We start from the raw sequence: 12,360 nt of genomic DNA on the forward strand, positions 1-12,360 counted from the left end.
TGGAAGACGTCATTTGAACAAAGCCTTATGCTATTCATCCCGATTCCCATCCAGCACTAGAGACATAGTGTTTTCAAGTGCTCTCATTCCTTGGTGAGCCCAGAGGCATAGCCTGCAATTGCTTTTTGGTGAAGAGGAAACAGTCTTACTGAAATAAAAATTCCGGATCTTTAAAGTGTTCTCCCCCTTTCATATGTCCACCATCTTGATCACAGACTGAAGCTGCTCTCCCAGCTGGTCTGTGTGTATTACTTGTGGGACAGGTCCAGTTCAGGATTTGCCAGTACTTTAGACATAGGGGCTTTCCCCAAGAAGTGGAGCAGACACCCCTCTGGGCAGATTCTCTGACTAAGGCAGATGTTAGGGCCTGCTGGGAAAGCTCTATATCACATTCACTAAAATGTCAAATCAGATTCTTAAGCAATGAAGGACACAGGTTAGCCATCCCAAAAATAACAAGCTGCTGTTAAGTAGGAGATTCATAAGTGGGGGTGGGGGTGGAGAAGGGATGAAGAATTTTGGACCTTGAAGCTAAGGGTCAAGTGATTCGGTCTGTCTTCCTCCTCACTTTTCGAATTTGCGGAGGGGCCAAAGGAAAACAGAATGTCCTCATTGGATTGCTTGAAATGATTTAAGTGGCATCAGACTTTAAATTCGGTTTCCCTGTGATTTGTGGGGATATTTATGTCTCTGGCACAACTGAGCATGGAGGATTTATTTCACTAATTGCTCGGTTGACTGGGATTGACTTTGTCCATTTCAAAAAAGGAAAAATTTTCCCCAAAATACAGTGTGCTTATAATAAGTACATCTGACACTTAGGCTCAGGAATTAAAGCAGCAATGGCTTAACTACTTAATAAAGAAGCTAGAATGGGGCTAGGGAGGCTGAGTCTGAAGAGACTAATCCCAGAACCACGAGTTGAGATTTGAACTGTAAGCCCTTATTCCTTCACCCAGAAGTGTTTGAAGAGACCACCTGGACCAAATACCACCTCACCTCTGCTTTTGAATGTTGATAGCCTTGGGAAGATTCTCACTCATCCCAGCAACTCCTAATGTACGTTTCAAATGAATTATACAATTGTAATCTTGAAGCTATCTGAGCATTCAGAGAGCAGTTGAGAAATCTGATTTGTTTAAGGAGAACAGATTGTACATTTTCTTCTTTTGTGATTTGTTATTTCTTCTGCTTAATGATTAGATTACATTTTCTGTGGGGAAAGGAATTATTTACATAGACCTTGAATTATCAAATAAATTTCCTTCTCGGTGAAAACAACAACAACAAAAAAAAAACTGTGCATACCCTGTGATTCAGCAACACCATTACTAGGTCTACATCGCAAAGAAATCATAAAAAAGGGAAAAATTAAAAATGCACTAAAATACAAAAATATTTATGGCAGTTCTTTTTGTGGTGGCAGAGAAGTGGAAATTGAGGGTAAAGCTATCAGTTTAGGGAATGGCTGAACAAGTTGTGGTATATGAATGTAATGGAATGCTATTGTGTTATAAGAAATGATAAGCAGACAGAAATCAGAAAAACCTGGAAAGACTTACTTGAACTGATGCTGAGTGAAGTGAACAGAAGCAGGAAAATACTATGCACAGTTACAGCAACATTGTGCCATGATTAACTATGATAGACTTAGCTCTTCTCAGCAATGTAATGATCCAAGTTGATTCCAAAAGATTGACAATGGAAACTGCCACCTATATCCACAAAAAGAACCAAGGAGTCTAAATGCTGATTGAAGCATATTATTTTCACTTTTCTTTTTTTTTTTGTTTTTTCTTTCTTGTGTTTTTCCCTTTTGTTCTCATTCTTCTTTCACAACATGACTGATGTGGAAATATGTTCAATAGGATTGCACATGTATAGCCTATATCAAATTGCATGCCATCTTGGAATGAGGGGAAAATTTGGAACTCAAAATCTTATAAAAATGAAAATTGAAAACTAAAAATAAATGTTAATAAAAAAGAAACAAAGAAAAGAGAGAACTTTAAAAAATCTAAAAATTCTTGGAAGATGTGATCCAGGCTTTTTTTTTTTTAATCATGGCTTTCAGGAAGTCCGATAATTCCTATATTATCTCTCCTGGATCTATTTTCCAGGTTAGTTGTTTTTCCAAAGAAAAATTTCACATTTTCTTCTTTTTTTTACTTCTTTTATCTTTTTTTCATCATATCTTAATGTCTCCCAGACTTATTAATTTCTGCTTGTTCAATTCAAAATTTTAAGGAATTCTTTTCCTCTGTGAGCTTTTGTGCTTCCATTTCCATTTGGTCAATTCTCTTTTGCAGCAAGTTATTCTCCTTGGAAAATTTTGGTATTTCTTTCCCCACGCAATTGACCATTTTTTCATGATTCGCTTGTATTACTCTCATTCCTTGACCCACTTTTTATTTATTTCTCTAATTAGTATTTAAAAATCCTTTTAAAGCTCTTCCAGGAATTCTTTTTGGGCCTGAGACTAAATTCCATTTCTCTTTGAGATTTTACATGTAGCCATTTTGACCCCATCGTCCTCTTCCAAATTTTTGCCTTGATTCTCCCTGTCATCGTAGGAACTTTCCATAGTCAAGGTCTTTTTTTTTGTTGTTATTTTCTTCTGCCTTTGTTGTGAACATGTTTTTATGTGAGAGTTGGGCTCCCTGGGGTGAGGCCTTGAAGAGCTGCACAGACTCTGAACTTGCCCAGGGGTCTGCTGGCTTGCAGAAGGGCGGGGCCTCACTGGTTGATTGACCCAGACTTGGAGCCCTGCTGCAGGCCCCCTGCTGCCGATGCTGCTGCTGCTCTTGGCCCTCCCTCCCCTCCCAGCCCAGGGAGACAGACCTTTCCTAGGGGCCTGCTGAGCTGCTCCCCTGCTCCTAGATCAGTTCTGAGAAAGTTTTCTAGTTGTTTGGAGGGAAATTTGGGAGGCATTCATAGGGTACCTTCCTCAGTCCACCATCTTGGTCCCCAAACAGTTTTTAAAACTGGGGAGAGGCCAAGATAGACTTTCAGAGCTAAAGGAATGAGAGGGGACCATGTGGAAGTAGGGAGGGAGCAGATGAGGGCTTGGGGAGGGGGAAGGAGTCTTAGAGAGAGAGAGTCAGAGAGAGGGAAGGGGCTGCCCAGGCAGAAGAGCAGGGAGGGAAGAGGGGAGGAAGGCGCTTGAGGGAGAAGTTGTCTCTGTCCTGTGCTTACCAGGCACCTCTGGAGCCCAGAGGGGAGGGCACAGTGGGAGCAGAGTCTGGGGCGTTTTTGTCTCACTTCCCCATCAGTCTGTGTCACTGTGAGCTTTAGCATTATTATCCCACTGCTCACAATAATAATCAGCCTCATCCTCAGCCTGGAGCCCAGAGATGCTCAGGGTGGCTGTGTTCCCTGATCTGGAGCCAGAGAATCTGTCAGGGATCCCCGAGGGCCTGTTGTTATTACTATAAATCACCAGCTTAGGGGCCTGGCCAGGTTTTTGCTGGTACCAGTCTACACTATAACTACTGGATCCAACCCCGGCACAGGAGATGAAGGCTGTCTCTCCCAGGCTTTTGGACACTGAAGGTGGCTGAGTCAGCACATTGGAGGCCCTAGAACCTGCAAAGAGAAGGAAGAAGACATTGGTCTGAGGCAGGGGCCTCTCTCCCCAAGGGGAGGCTGGATCCTCCAGAAACTTCGGGATGATTCCAGAGAAGGCCTGGCCTGAGACATTGTGGGGCCTGGACCCAGGGAGGAGTCCCTGGGAAGCCTCACCTGTGTAGACAGTCAGGAGTGAGAACAGCAAAGAGATCCAGGCCATGGTCAAGGTTCTTCCCAGAGCTCAGTGTCCTGAGGCTCCTCAGCTGGGGCTGGGCTCCCCCAGGGCTCTCTTAAGAGCATCCCAGGCCCTGCAGGGTGGAGGGCCCCACATGCAAATCTGCTTCTGCTCTGGATCCCTGAAGGAGGGGCCTCAGGGGAGGCCTGACTGACCCTGTGGGCTCCTGGAGCAGAGGGAGCAGGTCCTTACTCTGGCAGGAGAGGGTTACCATGGCCCTGAGGTCATTTTCTACTCTGAGATTCTGGGATTCTGGGAGTCAGGTTCATTCCTCCATTGGTCTGTGTCTGATGCTCCAGGACTTTGTCAGTGTAACTGAACTGTTTTTCTCCTCCTGGACCTTCCCTGTGCACTGGGGCCTTCTCAACATGGACCATCCCTCCACCATGCTGCCCCCTTCTCCCATTGGTGAGTTCCCCAGGACCTGCTTGGGGAGAGCCAGGCTCCATTCCCCTCCAGCTGTGCCTGTGACTCTGGAGGCTGCATTAACAGGGTGGGATGGTGACTTCTCTCCCCCATCACTGTGAGCGGCTTTGATGTGTTTGTTGTCTTCCCCTATTAGAATGTAAGGTCCAGGAGGGCAGGGACTCTCTTTCCATTGGTCTTCATTGGAATCCCCAGCACTTAGCACAGGGCCTGGTACACAAGAAGAAATTAATAAATACTTGTTGCCTTGCCCTGCCCCCAATCCAGAGCTGCCTCACGACCATTTAAAGGAACAATTATAACAGAAAGTGGGCCCAGCTTCTGCCCCAAATTCCCATGGCTCCTGCTGCTCAGGCCTCCCAAGAGGCTGCAGAAGAAGAATGCTAGGCACATTCTCACTGTGGGCCTCACTTCCCCATTGGTGAAATGAGGGGGATTGAGCCAGGGCATCTCTAAGCTCCCTTCAAGTTCTGGCCTTCAATGACCTAACAAAGATATCAAGATTCTGAGCAGATTCCTCAGAGTCTGAGAGCATTTGGGAGAGAAAGGTACGGCAAAGTTTAAGAAAATGTATTTAATTTTTTATTGATTTAATTTTATTTATTCATTAGTCAAGAAAATAGGAGATTAGCAGGTGAGCACTTTCTCCATATTCAGGGTATTCTCTTAGACTGTCTTATCCCCTGACTTCTGGGAATGATGCTTCAGGCCAGATGCGGAATGGGAGTTCACTCTGGGCCCCCATAGCCCTACCATCAGAGCCAGGGAGACCACCCACACCCCAGACTTAGGATACCTGCTGAGCCTAAGAGGGTCTGGGGAAGTCCTCCCAGCCTCTGCTCATTCTTGGGCTCAGCCCTCCTGGGATCATCCTCCCTGGGCTGGGCCTCCCTTTTCTTTCCATCCTGAAATAGGGAAGGATTGAGATATCCACTGATGGAGAAGAAACTCCACAGGAAGGTCATCACAGATCTTGGAAGCATGTGTGGATTTTGGACAGCTTTGGTATTTTGCTGATGTCAGAGCTCATCCTCCCTTCCAGCCTGACCAGTAATCTTCTTTCTGCTTTGGTCTCTGTCTTACCCCCTTAACCTTGTCCTTTGCTTTCCTCCCCACTTGACCCCAGTGGCTCTGGAAGACAAAGTGAGGCTGTGACTTTGTACAGCCCTGCCTCCTTCAAATCTCATTCCCTTCTAATCCAAGACACCACCTTCCTGATGTCATTGCTTCTCTTACAAAACAAAGGACAAACAATTCTCAGACTCAGCTCATTCTGGGGCTCAAGCTCCCTGACATTATCTTCCCCGTGCTGGGCTTCACTTCTCTACCCATCCTGAAGCTAGGTGGTAAAGTGGTCAGAGCTTGGGACTTGAAGTTAGGAAGATCTGGTTTCAATTCTTGTCTTTGGGGCTTACGAGCTGTGTGACCCTGGGCAAGTCACCTAACCTGCAGCTGAAGAGTTCCCTCATCTGGAAAATTGGGAGCATAATAGCCCCGACCTCCCAGGGCAGGTAGTGAGGCTGAATTGCCCTAACCCATGGCATTGCCTTACAAACCTTAAAGTTTCTAGTAAATGCTAAATGCTGGCTGTCCCTCTGGGCTTCAGCACACATCCACCATTAGGCAGATCACAAAGATCTGGGAATGGAGGGAGATGTGGGAGGGGGAGGTTGGAGGCCCTTTCTTGCTGCAGTCTCTCTTCTGCCTGAGGCCTTTCCTCATCCCTCCAACCCACAGCTGAGAGGCCCCTCCCCCCCAGCTCCCTGGCATTTCTCTGTGTTGTTCGTCCCCATTCAGGGGCACCTGGGCTCCTCCAATAGAAGGGAAGCGCCCTGAGAACAGAGCCTGCTCCTGTTTGTTATTGTGCCCCCTGCACCTGGCACCGTGCCTGGCACAGGGTAAGTGCTGAGCACTTGGCTATCCTGTGATCTTTCTGGGCATTTGTAGTACCTGAGGATGTTCTGGGGCCTAAGGGAATTCTGAGCTGTCCCATAAAAGGGAGGGTGTTGGGAGGGGGGCTCTCCATCTGCCCCCAGCTCAGTGGGAGGGGCTGGGAAGGCAGCCTCAGCTGAGCCTCCCCCAGGCCCCAGAGCAGGAGACCAGGAGCCAAGGGGGCATTTCCAGCCCAGCTCAGCCCCAACCTCATTCCAATGTCTCCCTCTGGTGGCCACAGGGCCAATGGCAGCCCCAGGGAAGGTCTGGAGACCTCAGGATAAGAGCTTTTTCACCCTTGAGTCATGATTGAATGCCCATCCCCCATCTCTGGCATCTCTCATTGGTCCTGTTCTCTCCCCTCCCTTACCCTCCCTTTCGATTCATTTGTCTTTTTCCTTCTTCATCTAACCCAGGACAAATCTCTTCTAGGCACGTTCCTGTCTGAGGTTGAGCCCCAGGGTTTCATTACCGGACTTTCTTCCTCTGTTAAATGGGTCGGTGTCTATAGGAAGATGATGACATCTCTCTGGTTCTTTCAGTTGTGATAATTGTCTAAGATCATTCGAGCCCAAATAAGGGCCAAAGCCTGAACTAATCAACCAGAAGAAGCACCCTGACATGACAGGCTGCTCTGCTGTCTGAGTAAGCCCAAATTCTCCTTCCTGTGCCATTAATTACAGCACTGGATGAGGCTGACCGGGAGCATTCTTCTGTTTGTGACCACTAAGGACTGGATGCCTGGGACTGCAGACTGTCTTGATTAATGGGACTTTTCTTTTCTTGGCATTTTGTGGACATATGCTACATAAGGGAAACACAGATATCCTGGGACTGTAACTTGAACTGACACTTTGACACTTTTCTTATTTTATTGTATTTACAACCTAATCAATTAAGAAAATTCCTTTCTCATGCTATGGGTAAACACATATGGAGACCATAAATCTGAGTGACACACACATCCTGAGTCAGGATTGCTCTAAATGTACAAAATGTTTTCTCATTATGCTTATCTCTCAGTCAGAATTATTCTCTGGCTCCCATGTATTAATGAATCCTGCCAGCTTAAGTGAATAAACACTGTAAACATCTATGAACTAAACTGTTTGCCTCTTCTAACCAAACTTGCAGGTGGACAGTATGGTGCCATGACTTGGATGGAAATGATGGAGTAGGAGAAACAACACTCTACCCTGACAATGCTATTCACTGAAATGCCTCAGGATCCATATTTTTTCTGTAGTCTTAACTTATTGGGGTTGGGTCAGTTTCCCTGTTCCCAGCTTCCACTGGACTCCCACTAGTTTTGTTGAAGTCGGCAATTTCCTTTAAGCTAGCTTTGGGAGATGGGACTAAGTAGAGGTGAATCACTCTGCATTGTGTAGGTCCATTTGAGTTAAGGATCGATCTAGCAACATTAGTTCTGAGTCAATCAGAAACTAAAACTCGAAATCTGGCTGACAAGACCACGGCCTCTTACATGTCAAGCCATTACCAATCTGATGGTCAAAAATATTGCCAGCACTGATGTCAGTTGCCTAAAGATAGCCTCAAATTATATTGGCCATGACGGGGCTCTTTTGACTAGTCAAAGGTACTTTATCTTAAAATTAAATTAGGGTTAAAGGCCAAGGTAACATCTAGCCAGGAATGAGAATATTTTCATTTTGGTTTGCTGAGATGGTGGATTGAGAATGAAAGGCAGACACCTCTCCCCTTAAGGCTCATGAAACCACTTCAGTATTGCCACCCCTCTCCCTTGCACCAACTAATTCCCTCTACTCCACCCTCCCCTCTTGCCCAATGGCCCCATCCCATCTTTCTCCTCTAGACATTGCTCCTCCAACACCCTATTCCTTGCCTCCTCCCTCCCTTCTTTCCCTTATGTGTTACCTGAAGTTTATAGCAGACCTTGCCTCCCAGCTTGTTCAGACCCTAGCAGTACAGGCTGAGGAGGCCCTTACAGCAAAAAGGGAGTTTCTAACTAAAAAAGATGAGGCTTATAATCCACACCCCACCTCTAATGTGGTGAGGGACAGCAAACCTGGTAATTATCACTCTTGCAAGAAATTGGGTATTGGAAATCTGAATGTAGGACCCATCTCAAGGTTATGAAAAATCAGAAACTCCAGGGAAGCCAAGATTTCCTTACTCCCCAAAATGACTGTAGAGGCAATCAGAGAAAGGGTTGCAGGATCTGATCCACATCTACTCCTCTCTATTATAGTCAAATTTCAGACTTCCCAGGTCAAGCAGCCAGAAAGAAACAATTCAAGTATGGTGGAACACAATCAGGATAACACCAGATTTAGCAGTTTCTACATTAAGGGACTGGAGGGCTTGGAATATGATATCCCAGAGGCCAAAGGAACTAGGATTAAAACCACAAATCACATACCCAGCAAAACTGAGTACAATTATTCAGGGGGAAAATGGACATTCAATGAGATAGAGTACTTCCAGCAATCTAGATGAAAAGATTAGAGCTGAATAGAAAATTTGACTTTCAAATACAAGACTCAGGAGAAGCATGAAAAGGGAAAGAGGAAAGAAAAGTCATAAGGGACTTATTAAAGTTGAATTGTTTACATTCCTACACAGGAAGATGGTATTTGTAACGCATGAAAACTTTTGGTAGTAGGAGGGAATAAATACATACATAGAGAGCAGAGAGTGAGTTAAATATGAAAGGATCATATAGCAAAAATAAAATTAAAGGGTGAGAGAGGATTGTACTACGAGAAGGAGAAAGAGAGGGGAAGATTGGGGTAAATTATTTCACATAAAAGAGGTAAGAAAAAGCTTTTAGAGTGAAGGGGAAGAAAGGGGAGGTGAGAGGGAATGAGAATCTTACTGTCAGCAGATTTGACTTAAGAAGGGAATAACAGGCACACACAACTGGGTATGGAAATTTATCTTAAACTACAGGAAATGGGGGGAAGGGAATAAGAGGTTGGGAATGATAGAGGGGAGGGCAGGTTGAGGGCAGGGATAATTAGAAGCCTTGTAGGCAGTGCCACCACACCTCTGCATTCCTTCCCCTAAGGAGGGGCAGACCACTTAAGGACCTACTCAACTCTGGCTCGCAGATTACTGCAAAGCAAGAGGCTCGACCACTGATTTGGAGATATTGCCAGGTACTATCACCTCCCAGCCCCCCAAGTCCACGCCTCCCACAAGCTGAACTTCGAGCTCCATCCTGCCACCCTGAAGATAGAGCCTCTTCCTACTCCTCCCTTGCCCTCTCCCCCCCCCCCGCCTTTATACCCGCCCCTGCAAAATCCTCAAATTAGCACAGAGGTCCTTGAAGCAGCAGGTGCAAAACGTGCTCCACAAAAAGAAGCAGAGCCATCCATTTGACTATGCACTTGAAAGCATGGTTTGGTTCACCAAAAAGTAAGAAAAGAAGATTTGGATCGATTGATTGAAGAAACCTGGTTATTTTCTTCAGGGAAACTCAGAAACACTCCAAAGAGACCTAAAAGGGAAAGCGCTTAGCCTCCCTCCCGCTGGAGACACCTGGGGTGAACAGCGAAAGAGATTATGGGCAGCCAGAGAATCGCCATGGGAAACAATGCCTTGATGGTCAAGGCTGGCTTGGGGCCCATCAGGGGCCAGAGATTCTGAAAAGAGTGGCTGGGACGTCCTCCTTGCCTGTGCTAGCTCGCCACCCCCACCCCCACCTCTCCCGGACCAAGTTGGCCAGGGACGGCGAGGGAGGTAATTCTCCGAGCCCAGCCTCCCTTAGGAAGAGCGGGCAGGTGGCCTGCTAAGAGCGGATGGCTCGAGCGGCCCGCCTCTGGCCAAAAGATTCCGTAGCCGAGGGCCAGCTCGTTTTTCTCCACCTAGGTCCAAGAGCGCCCCTAAACCCATCTAAGTGGCCAGCGTCAGAAAGGTGAGCCTTCCTCACTGGGCACTTGGGAGGACTGGGCCAGAACCCCAGCAGCAAGAAAGGACCACCTCTCTCCGCCTGGGAGGACTGCCTTGGCTACTCGATGAGCGCATCGATTGATGCTAAGTCTTAAGATCCACGTTTGGTAGACTGGCTGGCTATGAGGGAATTGCGTGCTCGGTCCACCTTAATTGCTCCAGGTGCCAGAAGATTTCTCTAACTCCCGAGGTGGGGGAGGCTCAATTGGAAAGTACTGAAGCGCCTTCTGACTGGGACTGAAAGGAGCAGCATCCCGGTTACACAAGAAAGGCACAGATTGCCTCACGACTCAGTACTTTCCCCAGAGTCTCGGGCTGAACTCCGCCCTGGGTCCTGGGCGACGTGATAAAACCTTCAGCCAGAATGGGGCAGAACTTTGAAAGTCAGGGCATGTGCTTGCAATCCTTCTGGGGCCTCCGTGTCTGCAGGTCCACCTGCTGAATGTCCAGGACCCGGGGATCCGGGCCTTTTCTCTCCATCTTTCTATACAAAGCCTGGACAGCCAGACTGCTTACTGGCCGAAAGGTTTGGGGGCTTTTGTGAGTTTGGCCAAGCGACCAGGCTCCATTTCGCTGCACTGGAGCACATGACAGCCGCGCTTTGCAGACTACATGCTCCATACATTCGTTTCTTCAGTGGAATTTTATCCCACTCCCTCCGCCCCCACTGCCCCCCACTTCATGGAAGAACACATTTTAAGACACACCGTTTTGGGTCAGTTTTCAGAGGCAAGTTTTATTTCTCCCCGACTCCCTGCCTCCCTCTGACGCTGCACTTCCTCCCCCCCCAGTCCCCCTTTCTCCCCACCGCATCCCGGTGTCCGCCGAGCCAGGTTTGACCCGGTCAGCAGTCTGACAGGGGAAATAGGTGCCCAGTCATGGGAAGCTCTTCCCCCTTGGGTCATTTTGAGAAAGAGAAGTGGAATTAGCGACGCGAAGCACGTGCAAAATCATCTGCTTCCATCTGTATTCAGACGTCACCTGACGCCCTTCTAGAGCAGGACAGCATCTTTACTGTCTTGGCACCGTTGTCTTGCTGAGAAGAGCTCAGTGGCTGACGGGTCTCGGTGGTACGGTATGGCTGCTGCCCGGTGCCGAGTCCGTGAAGGTCTTTCCCGGTTGCACGGGAAAGCATGCGGTTCTTCCCTCCATCGAACAGCGTCACGCTCCATTCCCATTCTCGGGCGCTTGGCGTTGAGACATTCCTCCCCCCTCCCCCCCCGCCCACTTGCTGGGCAGGTCCTTCATTTCCCCTGCCGATCCAGCAGAGGAAGAGCTGCTGTGAACAGTGCTGTGCCCATGGGCTCCTTTGCCTTTTCTGGGCTCTCTTTGGTATGCGGAGCTAGTCGTGGTGCGGCCCGATGCCAGGGCCTGCAGATTTCGATGGTCGGAGTTCCATAAGGCTCTGCCGAGTGTTTGGAGCAGGTCACGAGCGCAGCAAGAGAATGCAGGGTCTTCTTCGGGTGTTGGGCGGGGTGGGGGGGGGAATGGGGCGTGCTGATGAATTTCTTTCTAGTTGTTCAGAAGTCGTTGGGCCATGGAGCCCGCGCCAGTTCTGGAGGACATGCCTTGCGTCAGGGCATGCAGCGTCTTTGGGTCGGCTCCAGGCCCTGCATCCAGCAAGTGAGCAAACCACTTGTTGTATTTCTTCCTCTCGTTTCGGAACCAGTTTCGCACCTGGCTAGCGGAGAGGCCCAGCTGAGCCGCCAGGGCTTCTACCTCATCGGCCGAGACGTTTCTATTGGCCTTGAAGCGGGCGGTCAAGGCTCGGCGTTGGTAAGGCGAAAAGCGGACCCACGGCCTCCGCTTGCTGTTGGCCGGCCCGCCAGCATCGCTTCTGCCTTCGACCTCTTCAGCAGCGGCAGGCAGCGGAGCGGGCAGTGCAGCCGGCGCGGCAGCGTCCCTGGCGGGCAGTGGCTCGGAGGTCTGCATCTCGGTGGTGACCGAGGATGGGCCTTGCTCCAGGGGGGCGAAAGGGCCGCTGCTGCCTGCCTCGTCCTCTGCGACTTGCTGTCCTGGCCAGCCCTCCAGCAGGTCATCCAGCAGTGACACAAAGTCGTCAGAAGACAGAGGACAATCGCCTTGGCCCTCAGGGAGGCCTACCGAAGACGTCTCCACGGCAGTTCCAGGGGCTTCTGCCCCCTGCCTCTTGGTCTCCTCCTGGGAAGCTGTCGAACTGAGCTGCTGAAGAAATTCTTCCAGAGCCCGGTTCAGGTCCGTGAAATCTGTGACGGCGAGGTTGGGAGACAGCGCCATGTCTCTGGGCT

The 12,360-nt window shown here is 48.6% G+C and overlaps 1 long non-coding RNA gene across 2 annotated transcripts; it reads left to right on the forward strand.

Moving 5' to 3' along the window:
* Positions 1–3,203: 3,203 nt before the first annotated feature.
* LOC144457164 (uncharacterized) lies at positions 3,204–7,265 on the forward strand. Of its 2 annotated transcripts, none has more exons than XR_013486524.1 (2): positions 3,204–6,126; positions 6,593–7,265. It is a non-coding gene; the product is annotated as an uncharacterized LOC144457164 (long non-coding RNA). The 2 variants fall into 2 exon arrangements; XR_013486525.1 differs by having other exon boundaries at positions 3,204–4,210.
* The last annotated feature ends 5,095 nt before the right edge of the window (positions 7,266–12,360 follow it).

The sequence above is a fragment of the Phascolarctos cinereus genome, unplaced genomic scaffold (genome assembly GCF_003287225.1).
Source record: "Phascolarctos cinereus isolate Bilbo 61053 unplaced genomic scaffold, phaCin_HiC Scaffold_4;HRSCAF=312, whole genome shotgun sequence".
NCBI classification, from domain to species: domain Eukaryota; kingdom Metazoa; phylum Chordata; class Mammalia; order Diprotodontia; family Phascolarctidae; genus Phascolarctos; species Phascolarctos cinereus.